At 45.1% G+C, this 14,217-nt stretch overlaps 1 protein-coding gene and 1 long non-coding RNA gene across 3 annotated transcripts in view; one reads left to right on the top strand and one right to left on the bottom strand.

The window, feature by feature from the left end:
* Window positions 1-2,641, top strand: part of LOC139767338 (uncharacterized) — a 108,158-nt gene extending 105,517 nt beyond the window's left edge. For both annotated transcript variants that reach the window (XR_011717039.1, XR_011717040.1), the window contains one exon: window positions 2,571-2,641. This is a non-coding gene — a long non-coding RNA (uncharacterized lncRNA). The remainder of the gene's footprint in view (window positions 1-2,570) is intronic.
* Window positions 1-14,217, bottom strand: part of LOC139767337 (neuropeptide Y receptor type 5-like) — a 98,790-nt gene that overhangs the window by 69,127 nt on the left and 15,446 nt on the right. The gene's annotated exons all lie outside the window — the stretch shown is intronic.

Genomic DNA, 14,217 nt, shown 5'->3' with positions numbered 1-14,217 from the left:
ATCCTTATAGAAAACGGAAACGGGGTCCTACATTACTGTAAAGTTCGTTATAAGAATGTTTTATACGAGAACTTTCTTTATCATTCTAGGATGCTTATGGTATGTCAGAGGACAGAAGGAAGTGCGCGTTTCCGAGACATCTCCTCGAGTCAGTATTTTTCTTCCGTGCGCGAGTGGGTAAAAGACGAATTTTAAAAGGAATGGAATGGACGATTAAAAAAAAGAATAAAAGAATTGAAGTTTTAGAAAAATGGCTACAGTGCTAAAGAGGCTCAGTGTTGCCACGTGTTCCTCCTGCCCCCATTTCTTGCCCACCTTAACTTTCATCTACTCGCTTTCCACTCCCGTCTACTCGCCTTCCACTCCCATCTACTCGCCTCCCACTCTCGTCTACTGATCCACCCAAGCCACTCGCTACCGTAGACTCTCCTCCCGCTTCTTGCAAATGGTTCGAGTGAGTTTTCGTAAACTTTCTCCCACAGATTTTTGGTGATGTGAGTCCAATGCTTCATTATTTTTTATAGTCGTCCCACTGGTCTCCTTGACTCGGTTATCAAAACCCCACAGCTTGGATACGTGGTCGAATAGATGAGAAGAATAACTAATTATGAAAAAAAAAAAGTGATACGCACGCGCGTACCCTTGGGCATTATAAGAAGATAAAAATATTTGGAATAATATATACATTTGTATCCGTATATCTGTGATCCCAATGGAGTCCACAGATCTCTCTCTCTCTCTCTCTCTCTCTCTCTCTCTCTCTCTCTCTCTCTCTCTCTCTCTCTCTCTCTCTCTCTTCCTCCGAAGGAAGGACACTGAGCCGAGCTGAGCCAATCACCGGGTTGACGGGTTCGACATATTACCTGGTCCCCTCTTTTTTTTCTCTCTCTCTTTCTTCCATTCTACTGAGGGAGGAGGGGAGAGGGGTGGATGAGGGAGGAGGGGAGAGGGGTGGATGAGGGAGGAGGGGAAAGGGTGGGGGGGGAGATTTATGACGACATAATGCTCTTGCTGCCTCACCTGGGCAACCTGATCTCTTTCACGAAGTAGATTATTCTAATACGTTACATCTCGTTGCCTGGCTGTGTATTGTAGGCTGGGGGGAACGCCACGGTACGACCCTGCCTACAGCACAGCGCGACGGTACGACCCTGCCTACAGCACGTCTCGACGGCACGACCCTACAGCACGTCGCGACGGCACGACCCTTGGGTGGCGTTGATGGTCTAAGGGTTAGGTTTAAGGGCCAACCCAGTCTCACCCAAGGGTCGTGACGACGCGTGCTCAGGGGGTTCACCAATAAGGCCAGGTCCAAGCCTGGCTCGAGGGCTGCCTCCAGTAACACGATCGTTCTCGTGGATGTCTGTACTGGCAGAGGTCGTGTGTGTGTGTGTGTGTGTGTAGATGGCTCTTTGAGGTAGATATGTGTCCGTTGCTGAAGATGTGGTCTACAGGTGGGTTGGTCATATGCGAAGGATCCTGAACACCTTCTTCATGATTGTATGACCACGTACACTCTCACTGTACGTATGACTACCTTGACCTTATTTCGTCTGATATAGATATATTGAGGTTATATTGTATAGTGAAGTTTTCAGATTATATAATGATGTTGAGATGGGTTACATTCTGTTGAAATTGGTTCAGGTTACAGCTTCTCTGTCGACCTTGTGATCTGATACACAGTGTTCTAGTACATGAATGTTCAGTTCTCTTGTCTCAACATCGGTCAAACATTGTCTCGAGATGTACTGGAGTATTGGTCGTGGGGTTGTGTGTGTTCGAGACGGTCGCTTCACTCTGGCTTCACATCCAAACGCTTCACTCCTCGACTACATATCTAATGCTTCAGTCTCACTATGTTCGAATGAACTGCTTCAGTCGTGATCTGAGATTACCTCCTCTTTTTTTCCAGTCGTATGATAACAGTTCTCTTCTGTAATGTTCTGTATTGGTTATATTTCATTAAGGTTTGACTGATTCACGTCAGGGCGCTGTAATACGGTCTGTAATATGATAATTCTGTTCTGTATTGGTTATATTTCATTAAGGTTTAAGTAAGTCACGCGAGGGCACTGTAATACGCTCTGTAATTTGGTTTCCTATACTGTAATAATGCGCATTTCAAGGTATGATAACTCAAACTGTTTTCATCCGAGTGCAGTTACGAATTTATGACTTAAACATTTTTTTGTCCTGAAGGAATGTTTGGTTCAGCCCATTGAAGGTGACAGAGCCGGGGCAAAATGATTAATGTAATCCACCTTTTTCGTTGCGAATTCAAACATTCATATCAACAACGCTTCGAAAAACCGTCCCTCGTTTTCGTTAGATGGAGAGGTAAAAGTGGCGGGAATTATTGCGTTCCTGGACTGAGCACATACATTGTGAAGCGGGATTTTATCCCGAGTTAAATTCAACTGTAGGTATTTCAAGTATCACTAATTTCTGCTACAGTTGTAATATTCAAACTAGTCTCTCTCTCTCATATATATATATATATATATATATATATATATATATATATATATATATATATATATATAATGTAATTTGTCCTTATATTTCAGGGTTGTGATGAGAGCAGTTGAAACGACAACATTGCAATGTTTTACGGGTAAGTCTAATTATAATTTTTCTTGTTTTTTACACTTATTACATTCATTACATTTTAAAGGGTGGTGGTATTATTATTATTGTTATTGTTATTGTTATTATTATGATGATGATGTCATGTATTACGGCTCGCTGGATGAATTATGTCTTTTAAAAAGAGGTAAGTCGACAGATTACGTGTGTAAGGTATTTATTATCTTTCTCCAGTACATACAGTGGGGCCCGCCACTTGGTATCACCCCCAACAGTATATTGTTTGTGTAGTGGATGAGGAAGGGCGTGTGTGTGATGGTGGGCTCAGCTTAATTAAGCTGGGTTGATTGTAAGGGGAAAACTGGGGAAACATGACGATCCAAAAGCTTAAGCGTAGCGGTGCTTGACCCTAAGCTTCTTGCGTCAACAATAAAGGATCTAAGACATGGCGAACCTGTTGGAACACGACGGTACGACCCTCGAGCACGACGGTACGACCTTCGAGCTTGACGGTACGACCCTCGAGCTTGACGGTACGACCCTCGAGCACGACGGTACGACCCTCGAGCTTGACGGTACGACCCTCGAGCTTGACGGTACGACCCTCGAGCACGACGTTACGACCCTCGAGCTTGACGGTACGACCCTCGAGCACGACGGTACAATCCTTGGGTGTGATGACCTGGCCTGTAAATACCCAAGAGTCGTCCCGTCGTGGTGGTCAAGGGTCGTCCCGTCGTGGTCAAGGGTCGTTCCGTCGTGCTCGAGGGTCGTACCGTCGTGTTCAAGGATCCCATTGGTCATGCAGGAACGTACGTATAGTCGTTTATGTCCCATTGGCTTAACTACACGTTAATGTGTCCGGTCTGCGTTAATGTCCCACACTCGAATTCGGTCGACTAGCGAATATAGTGTTATCTAACCGTGATGAATTATTGTCATACTTTATATAATATGTCATGTTTCCAGCTCTGACGTATTCTCATTTCCATAATAGTATTAATAATGGAACTAGTATGTTTTTAAAAACGTTTTAGGATTTTTAGTGTCATAGTGGTATAGTTTTAGCGTTTCTGGAATATATTCACACCTTTTTTTCATGGTTATATATATATATATATATATATATATATATATATATATATATATATATATATATATATATATATATATATATATATAACCATGAGAGAGAGAGAGAGAGAGAGAGAGAGAGAGAGAGAGAGAGAGAGCCGGGTCTTCGACCCAACATCTCCACTAACTCTGTTAACAAGTCCAATATTTGACTTATCGCCTTCTTAATCATATTTCCTAAGGAGGTTACCACGCCCTCTGTTTGAATTATCTTCATAATTCCTCAAGACTAACTTTCTTATTTGGATCCGCTGGAGTGTTTGTGTGTGTGTGTGAGTGTGTGTGTGTGTGTGTGTGTGTGTGTGTGTGTGTGTGTGTGTGTGTGTGTGTAAAGATAAGCTTGACACAGGTACTTGTCAGTGACAGCTGATTTTTGGTGAGCTATTACTGGCGCAGGTCGGTTGTGTATGCTCAGTGTGCCATTATTGGCACTGGTTTTGTGTGTGTGTGTGTGTGTGTGTGTGTGTGTGTGTTCAGGGTGTCATTTCTGGCACAGGTCGGCCCCCAGTGTAGCTAAAAGTGCATTGGGCTCTGAAGGTGGATGTCTGGGTCGTGTCAAAAGTAATGGAGAGTTTCCTCGTCCTGAAAAGCTCCGAGTCATTATTTGAGAGAGAGAGAGAGAGAGAGAGAGAGAGAGAGAGAGAGAGAGAGAGAGAGAGAGAGAGAGAGCCATTTCCCTGGCGTCAGTTTGCTGGCAGCGTAAGGAGTCGTCTCGTCTTCTGGGCTGTGATTACACCAGCGGAGACTAATTTATATTTTCTTATCTCTGACGTTTATGGTAGACTATTTACACACGAGCGTTTATGGTCTCGAATATTTTAAAATGATGTTGTCGATTTTTTCCCGTTGGTGATTATAACTTAATATTGACCTTGGCTGCTCTTAGGCTTGAATATAGGTAGCCTACTAGTTATTCAAACAGCCTTCAGTAGGGGGGAGAAAGAGCTAAAATGGTCTAAGTAAGATATTTATCACGTGGAATTTTATAATTGTGTGTGTGTGTGTGTGTGTGTGTGTGTGTGTGTGTGTGTGTGTGTGTATTTGTGTGTGTGATGATTGGCTGGCTGGTCGCATGTCTGTCTGTATGTATACTCCTGTGATGTTAACAGGATACCGGGACGAAGTGTGAGCCGGTGGGATGGTAAATGAAATATGTTGGCTGGGAAATGGATGAAGCGGGTTTGTTGATATATCAGTTGCCTCGTAATGTTTTCGTCTCACGGAGTCTGACTTTTTGAGAAGCCATTATTCGATTCCAACCGTACACGGTAGAGTGTAGGTAAGGTTATAAACCATTTGAAATGGATTTGTGTTCAACGAAACCCACTGTGCACACACACACACACACACACACACACACACACACACACACACACACACACACACACACACAACACAACAGACACACACACAACACAACACAACACAACACAACACACACACACACACACACACACACACACACACACACACACACACACACACACACACACGCACACACACACACTCACTTTACAGGAAAACATGGAGTCGGCTCTTCCTTCCTGGGAATACTTCTTTCCATACTTGCGAACTATAGATCGCCAGATCCGGCGGGCAGCGGAGCCGTAGAGGCAGGATTGCAAAGGGTCGGAATCCGTGGACGAAGCCTAGATTACCGTCTCCATAAGGGATCCAGGCCGATAAGACTCATAACCTCCTGTCACTCGTTATGGAGGAGGAAATCGAGCGTGAGAGAGATTCCAGTCCCCCAGGTTACAGTTCCTTATATATACGATGGCACGGCTGGGTCGACGACGTGATGCCCTCCCCCACACTGGTAGTGTGGTGGTCCTTTCGTTGTAGACTATGATCTATATCGTTAGTCGTCCCGTGTAGACTGAAGTTTATAGATGGAGATGATAGATGTAGTCTTTGGAATTTGGTTTTTGGCTACAAAGTTTGATTTGAGAGGGATAGCAACGTCTCTTCGTTGTATATCAACTGACTTGTTATATTTCTCTCTTGTGTCTCCCCCGATGATGTGATTATTACACGAAAGTGCACTTGGGAACTTATCATGATTCATTTTCCCCGTGGAATTATAGGAATATATATATATATATATATATATATATATATATATATATATATATATATATATATATATATATATATATATATATATATATATATAACGAGAATCATCTTGATACAACCAAGCCGGCGACGCTTCCTTGTACGTATATAACCTCCGGCTGCTAATGTACTAACGGAAGTAATTGAGTCGTAACGTAACAAGTAATTGCCTCGGTTGGTTGGCCTGAGGAGAGTGCAGGTCTTGCTCCCGCCCTGCTGACGCTTTAGAAGTGGTTTTATAAGTGACACCAGACATTAGAATATATATATATATATATATATATATATATATATATATATATATATATATATATATATATATATATATATATTTATATATAACTGATATGTTAATGAGGTTAACTAAATAACGTGACAGTCCATTTTCCCCCAGAAGTTCCTGATAGCGGGGGTGTGTGTGGGGGAATTTCGTTGTAAACCATCTCGACCAAACTGCTTTCAAACTGCGAGAATTTTATTCTCTTTTTTTTTTTTTTTTTTCTAATGTTGTATCTTATGTTTAAATGTTGGGCATCCCGTGCACAGCGCCCAGCTTGTGATCTTCCCGTTTTCCTTCATGTGTGGGGTTGAAATCCGGCAGACGACGAGCGGGGACTTCGTCATTTTTTTTAAGACTGCATAATTAGGGTCCGACTACACCCTTTGTGTCGTGGTAATAGTACAGTATATCTTGATAGAGCAGATGTTCTCCTTTATTACTGATGTTCTTATTGTTTTATATCCAGTTCTCTTAGTGTGTTTATTGAATACCGCTGTTTTTAAAGTTTGTCTGTCTGTCTGTCTGTCTGGTGTACTGGAAATATGAACCGACCTACTTGTTTTATTTCCATCTTTTTTTTCCACTTGTTTTTTTCCCCGTGGAGCCTAAACCTGTTTTCCCGAGGAGACGACCCATTGTATCACTCAGCCCCCTGACATATACCGTGCTGCCGCTCCCTCATCTCGTACCCTCACCACCGACTTTAGGGACGTCTCGTGCATATGTATGTATGTCAGGGGAACGTGCGAGTGAAGATCTGGGGGACGTGTTTGAGTATATATCAGGGGGGGACGTTCGTGAAGATCATGGCGGACGTGAGATTGTGTATCAGGACATGTAAGTGGTTTAGACTGTGTTTCAGGGGAAGCCCGACGTGCAGGTACATATCAAGGGAAGCCCAGCATGCAGGTATATATCAGGGGAAGCCCAGCATGCAGGTATATATCAGGGGAAGCCCAGCATGCAGGTATATATCAGGGGAAGCCCAGCATGCAGGTATATATCAGGGGAAGCCCAGCATGCAGGTATATATCAGGGGAAGCCCAGCATACAGGTATATATCAGGGGAAGCCCAGCATGCAGGTATATATCAGGGGAAGCCCATTATACAGGCATATATATCAAGGACTGTAGATATATTGTAGGTTTTCTCTTTGGGGTAAAATTAAGTTGAAGATTTTCTGAATTATACCAGACCTGGTTAACCTCCTGATTGTCCAGGTGAGACAGGGGCGCCCCAGTACTGTATAGACGCGGGCCCTTCTAGGGCTATATAGATCTCCCATCCCCCCGGGCTGTATAGACGGGAGACCCCTGGGCTGTATAGACGGGAGACCCCCTGGGCTGTATAGACGGGAGACTCCCTGGCTGTATAGACGGGAGACCCCCTGGGCTGTATAGACGGGAGACCCCCTGCGCTGTATAGACAGGAGACCCCCTGCGCTGTATAGACTGGCACTCATTAATTCCATGATTCCTGGTCTGTCCAGATAGGGATTCCCGTACACATTCCAGCGTCGCACCTCCTCAAGGACCTCCCACACACACACACACACACACTCAGCCTTTTCACCCACCGTTCGCACTACCACCCGCGCACTGTACACCCTCAGAAAACCAGTTGCCCCCCGGAACAGTCGTGTCGTGTCCCTTCGTACCTCCGACTCCTTCTTCCCCAGACCCACGGTAATTATGCAAATCATTGTGTTATAAACTCATTCTGATATGCAAATGAGCCCCGCAGGGGAGGAGAGAGGTGGAGTGGGAGAGGGGTGGAATAGGAGGGGTGGAGGAGGGTGTGGTGGAGATGTTGGCTGTGGTGGGGTCACCTTGGCCAGGAGGACACCCCCCCCCCCCAGATGAGTTCCCTTTTTTACCCCGTAAGTAAATGTTGTGGAGGTGGAGGATGTGGGGGGGAGGGGAGGGGTGAGGAGTGTGGCTCTTGGAGGTGTGATGCACCCGGGGGGGTGGGGGGGGGGTACAGCAGGGGGCTGGTGTGGGGGGAGGAAGGGGAGATGATGGTGGTGTAGACACACACACGCACACACACACACACACACGCACACACACACACACACACACACACACACACACACACACACACACACACACACGACGATTGGGAGTGGTGCTTCTGATGTGTCGCCCGTGTACACTGTGTTGTGTGGAACCAAAGAGGGAGGAGAGTGGAGAGGCGCCCACTTCGTGTGTGGGTGTTGGTGTGGGTGTGGGTGTTGGTGTGGGTGTGTGTGGGCGTTGGTGTGTGTGGGTGGGTGTTGGGTGTTGGTGTGGGTGTGGATGTTGGTGGGTGTTGGTGTGTGTGGGTGTGTGTGTGTGTGTGTGGGTGGGTGTTGGGTGTTGGTGGACAAGTCTACTGGTTTTGTCATTATGTGTGTGTTTGTGTTGGGTCGGGCATGGCATGGGGAAAGGGAGTTTTCTACTGGCGGGGGCCCGTCTCCCGAACTCTCTCCACTTTCATACAACTCTCTGGACTAACGTGAGTTGTGTGTGTGTGTGTGTGTGTGCTGTCACTCCCTCATCTTGGAGGTCCACCATCTTGGAGGCCACGTGGACCTCGGAACCTCCAAACTTTGACGTCGCCTTGGATGATGAGGTTTATCTATCTTCCTAACTCCCGCCATATATTTTTTTTCTTCGTTTCCTCATTCCGCTGCCTACTGCCCTACCCCTCCTCCCTCCTCCCTCCCGAACTAACCCAAACTTTTATAATTTTCTTTGTCCGGATTCCTTCCTTCACCCCTCAGACATCCACAGGCCCCTGTGTCACAGACGATAGTGAGGTGAGGCTTCACCCGTTCACCCACCACCGCTGCTGGGGGAGGTGGTGGGTGAACGCCACACTGCAGTAACATGTTATGGTCCTGGTCTCGTTTGGGGGTTTGACGGCCCCGTCTTGTTTGTTCCCTTCCCTCCCTCGTATAAATCTAATTACCATTATACCCTCTCATCGCCACGGTAAAGTTAATCACCCACGTCATGAACGACCGACCGCCCCTATCATCTTCATCCATAAACAACCCTGGCAATGAAAAATTGACTATCTCCCTGCATCCCTCCTTCCCTCCCTCCCTCCCTCCCTCCCTCCCTCCCTCCCTGCCTCCCTCCCTCCACCGCGTTGCCTCCGCAGTCAACACGTCTTCATCACATCTTAAAACGTTTCCAAAAGCTCATTATTATCATCCCCATTTCAGAATGAGATTATAACGCCTGGTTCCACCATTTCAGAGGCGCTGCTGGACCCGGCCACACACACACACACACACACACACACACACACACACACACACACACACACACACACACAAACTCGTCAACAGTATGAGGGGGTCTCGACCGTTCACTGCCGGAGCTGCAGTGCAATCAGCATTCACGCCTTCATTCCCCCCTCAGTGTGACGACAGTGGAATTGGTAAATGGCAACTGCTGACGCCAGAAATTAATGGGCAACAGCTGCTGACGCCAGAAATTAATAATGATAGCTGCTGACGCCATGAGGATAGATGTAATTGAACGGATAGATAGTAAGGGGTTAGATTAGCGAGGTGAGCTCATCGTTTTTCAAGGGAGGGGGGAAATATCCAAAGACTCACTTTTCATTTTAAGGTGAACCGGGCGAGATGGAACACCGAACCACCGGGTCAGTCCACCAAGACAACGGACGTACGGAACGGAAGAGAGAAGATAATAGAGAGAGTAAATAACGCGGGCATGCTGGCCGGACGTCAGCCTGGAGCTATACATAACCCAGGACACCACCGCACAGGAAGCTGGGCAGAGAATCCAATCCAAGAATCGTCGTATGAAAATTGGATTCGGTGAAGCCAATTTCCCCCATATAACCCGGTCGGATGGTCGGGGTGATGTCAGTATTGCCAGTTCATACACACCCGCCTTCAACCTCCACTGTTCCCAGTCTATATGGCTCGTTGATGACATCCTTAAATATGTTGTTACTTTGTAAGATTTTTATCTTTTTTTTTGAGATTTGTTTTGATTTTTAGACCATTGTGGGGCTATCGTCATCTGTATTTTAATACTGTCTATTGGCATATCGTTTATATATATATATATATATATATATATATATATATATATATATATATATATATATATATATATATATATATATATTGGAAAGGATCACAATTTTGCGCGTAAGCGTGTATATTCCTTTGAGTCCACGGGGAAAATGAAACACGATAAGTTGCTAAGTGCACTTTCGTGTAATAATCGCATCATCAGGGGAGACACAAGAAATGTGATTATTACTCGAAAGTGCACTTGGGAACTTCTCGTGTTTCATTTTCCCCGCGGACTCATGGGAATATATATATATATATATATATATATATATATATATATATATATATATATATATATATATATATATATATATATATATATATATATATATATATATATATATATATATATATATATATATATCGTCTTCCCCTGTTTTCACTAAATCCTTAAACCAAACTTTTTTAAAATACCGAAATCCGTATTGGCGGGAGGTGGGCGGGAGGCGAAGAAAGTTTTTTCAATTTAGAAAACTCTCCCCCCCCCCCCCCCCCCCCCGTCGCCAGCATAGAAAACGGGAGAATTCCCTGCCCCTGGTCTATCTCCTCTCATCTTAAATATTTTACGTCTTTTAAAACGATATTTTGAGAACTGTCAGGAACAGGGACGTGAAATGTACATCTTTTATATACCTCCCAAGAGCTTGCTGTCGCGCTCCCTTGTAAGACTTTTATATAGACGTGGAATTCGGCGAAGAAAAGATGATAACTGTAACGATGTTATTTAGTCGACTCGGAGATCTAAGGTGATTCATTGTGGGCGATCGTTTGATCACATAAGATCGTGCGGGATGAAGCAGTTCGTATTATACACAACACACACACACACACACATCCAGTTAAGGGGCCACCACACTATATAGTTACACACGGACCGACCTGTGCCAGTAATGGCACCTCGAGCACACACACACCCGACCTGTACCAGTAATGGCACTTCGAGAGCGGGTTCTCATTAAACAAGACTTTGTGCCAAAGTTAGTCTTGGCCAGTCATTACACACACACGCACACATACACGCACGCACACACACACACACACACACACACACACACACACAAACACACACACACAAACACACACACACACACACACACACACACACACACACACACACGAGAGTGTAAAACTCCCTCCTCAGTACCAGGGCCAAAGTTCAGACAACCAACTCAGGCTAAGAAAATGACCAAATATACTGCAGTTTGGCTGCATCTCGCAAGTCCTGATAACATTATCATTATTACTTCTTTTTTCATCATTGATTTTCATCTCATTTTCCATCAGTATACTACGGATGGCTGCATGCTCATGAACCCCCGGTAAAAACCTCGTCCAACTTTTACCTCGTAAAACCCATCCCTTCACCCACTCAGGCCGAGATATTCAATTCCTCCCCCCCCCCCTATTCCCATCCCTGACCACCTGGATCCAACCCAGGTGGGTGGGGGGCGCGCGCGCCGGGAAGGACCTGTCGGCTCTCTGATGTGGCGACCTAAAGGTTATAATACTCTGAAATGTTTACGTCGACTTGTCTCGTGACTAAGGCAAGGCACGAGAGGCACGCTGGCAACACTGTAGTTTCTCAGTAAGGATCTGCAATATATATATATATATATATATATATATATATATATATATATATATATATATATATATATATATATATATGTAGAGATAGTCATATTAGTCCACGGGGAAAATGAAACACGAAAAGTTCCCAAGTGCACTTTCGTGTAATAATCACATCATCAAGGGAGACACAAGAGAGAAATATAACAGTCAGTTGATATACATCGAAGAGACGAAGCTAGGACGCCATTTGGTAAGCATGTGATTATAACACGAAAGTGCACTTGGGAACTTTTCGTGTTTCATTTACCCCGTGGACTCATAGGAATATCTTGATCACGCGCAAAATTGTGATCCTTTCCAACAATGTAGAGATAGATAGATATATACGTAGATAGATAGGTAGATAGATGGATAGGTACATAAATAGATAGGTAGGTAGATAGATGAATGGGCAGATAGATGGATAGATAGACACACTTCCCGTTGTGAGAGGGGACAAATATCGTCTTTCCCCAAGGCTGTGTAGATTGCCTAATACCTTATTCAAAAAATTCCCACGTCTCATTAAGTATTTTTTTGGGGGGAGGTTGGGGAAAAGTTGACAGATTACGGTTGTATGGTGGGCCTGGGTCTCGAGACACGTAAACACCCTGGTCACCTCAACCCAAGCGCGTTTTTTCGTGGTCATAGTATTACATTGTAGGCATATGTGTGTGTCTGTATGTATGTTTCTGTATGTGCGTGCGTGTGTGTGTGTGTGTGTGTGTGTGTGTGTGTGTGAGAGAGAGAGAGAGAGAGAGAGAGAGAGAGAGAGAGAGAGAGAGAGAGAGAGAGAGAGAGAGAGATAATGTACATTACCCGCACCGCTCTATATCAACCCTCGACCCCCCCCCCCTTCTCCCCCCATACATCTCCCCCACCCTTTCACACACACACACACACACACACACACACACACCCAGCCTGGCCTCTCCCATCCTGTATCAGTGTAAAACTCTCCCGCCACCACCACCACCACCAGCTGCTGCTCGCCTTCATTTCCCAACACTTGATAAAGAAGGGAAAGAAATACGTTTGATAAGGAGTTTTATGAGGGAGACGGTGCTGACTGCCTGCCTGCCTCATGCGGGGTGGGTTGGGGTTGACTGCCTCATGTTGAGTGGGTTGGGGTTGGCTATTTGCCTCATGCAGAGTGGGTTGCGGTTGGCTGTTTGCCTCATGTTGGGGTTGGCTGTTTGCCTCATGAAGAGTGGGTTGGGGTTGGCTGTTTGCCTCATGTTGAGTGGGTTGGGGTTGGCTGTTTGCCTCATGCAGAGTGGGTTGGGGTTGGCTGTTTGCCTCATGCAGAGTGGGTTGCGGTTGGCTGTTTGCCTCATGTTGAGTGGGTTGGGGTTGGCTGTTTGCCTCATGCAGAGTGGGTTGGGGTTGGCTGTTTGCCTCATGAAGAGTGGGTTGGGTTTGGTTTGTTTGCCTCATGCAGAGTGTGTTGGGGTTGACTGTTTGCCTCATGCAGAGTGGGTTGGGGTTGGCTGTTTGCCTCATGCAGAGTGGGTTGGGGTTGGCTGTTTGCCTCATGCAGAGTGGGTAGGGGTTGGCTGTTTGCCTCATGCAGAGTGGGTTGGGGTTGGCTGTTTGCCTCATGCAGAGTGGGTTGGGGTTGGCCGCCCGTTTCACTTGGGAGTGCGTTGGGGTTGGCTGAATGCAGAAAGAGGGGGAAAAGTTTATATAAGGGTGAGGGTGAGAGGGGTGTGGGGGGGAAGAGTGACTTTGCGCTCACCTTCTAAAAGCGAATGTTAAAAAATTTGCATATGTTTTCCACTGAAAAGTACGGGTGGTTGAAGGCAAAGCCTACAGGCGGGCTGAGAGGAGGCGAAGGCAAAAGAAGAAAAAAATATGAGAAAGTGTGAAAGCTTTGCAATACAGCACAGGCGACGACTAACGACCACGAACGACAAAAAAAAGACGATGAGGTAGCGACGACTAACGACCATGAACGACAAAAAACGATGAGGTAACCTGAAAACGAAACGAAGCGGTATGAAAAACAGTGTCACGAAAAAAAAGTAAAAGGAAAAAAGGGAGAGTGAGATAAGATATTTTTATATAATAAGGGGAAGAGATAGAACTCGAGAGGAAAATATTCAGAAAAAAGAGGAAAATTTTGAAACGAGAGAGAGAGAGAGAGAGAGAGAGAGAGAGAGAGAGAGAGAGAGAGAGAGAGAGAGAGAATGATAGAATGTAAATCAGGACAGAATATTCTCTGAAGAAAACGATGACGAAGGAAAACGATGAAACCATAATATTGACGGGAAACAACGGAAAAAATATTAACAAACTGTGTAAAGAAAAACAACAGCAGTAAATAAGAGAGGAAAGAGAGAAGAAATGTATTTTGAAATGTGAAATGAAACATAAAAAAAA

Source organism: Panulirus ornatus, chromosome 59 (assembly GCF_036320965.1).
Source record: "Panulirus ornatus isolate Po-2019 chromosome 59, ASM3632096v1, whole genome shotgun sequence".
Lineage (NCBI taxonomy): Eukaryota > Metazoa > Arthropoda > Malacostraca > Decapoda > Palinuridae > Panulirus > Panulirus ornatus.
This window is presented reverse-complemented; position numbering and strand designations above follow the sequence as displayed.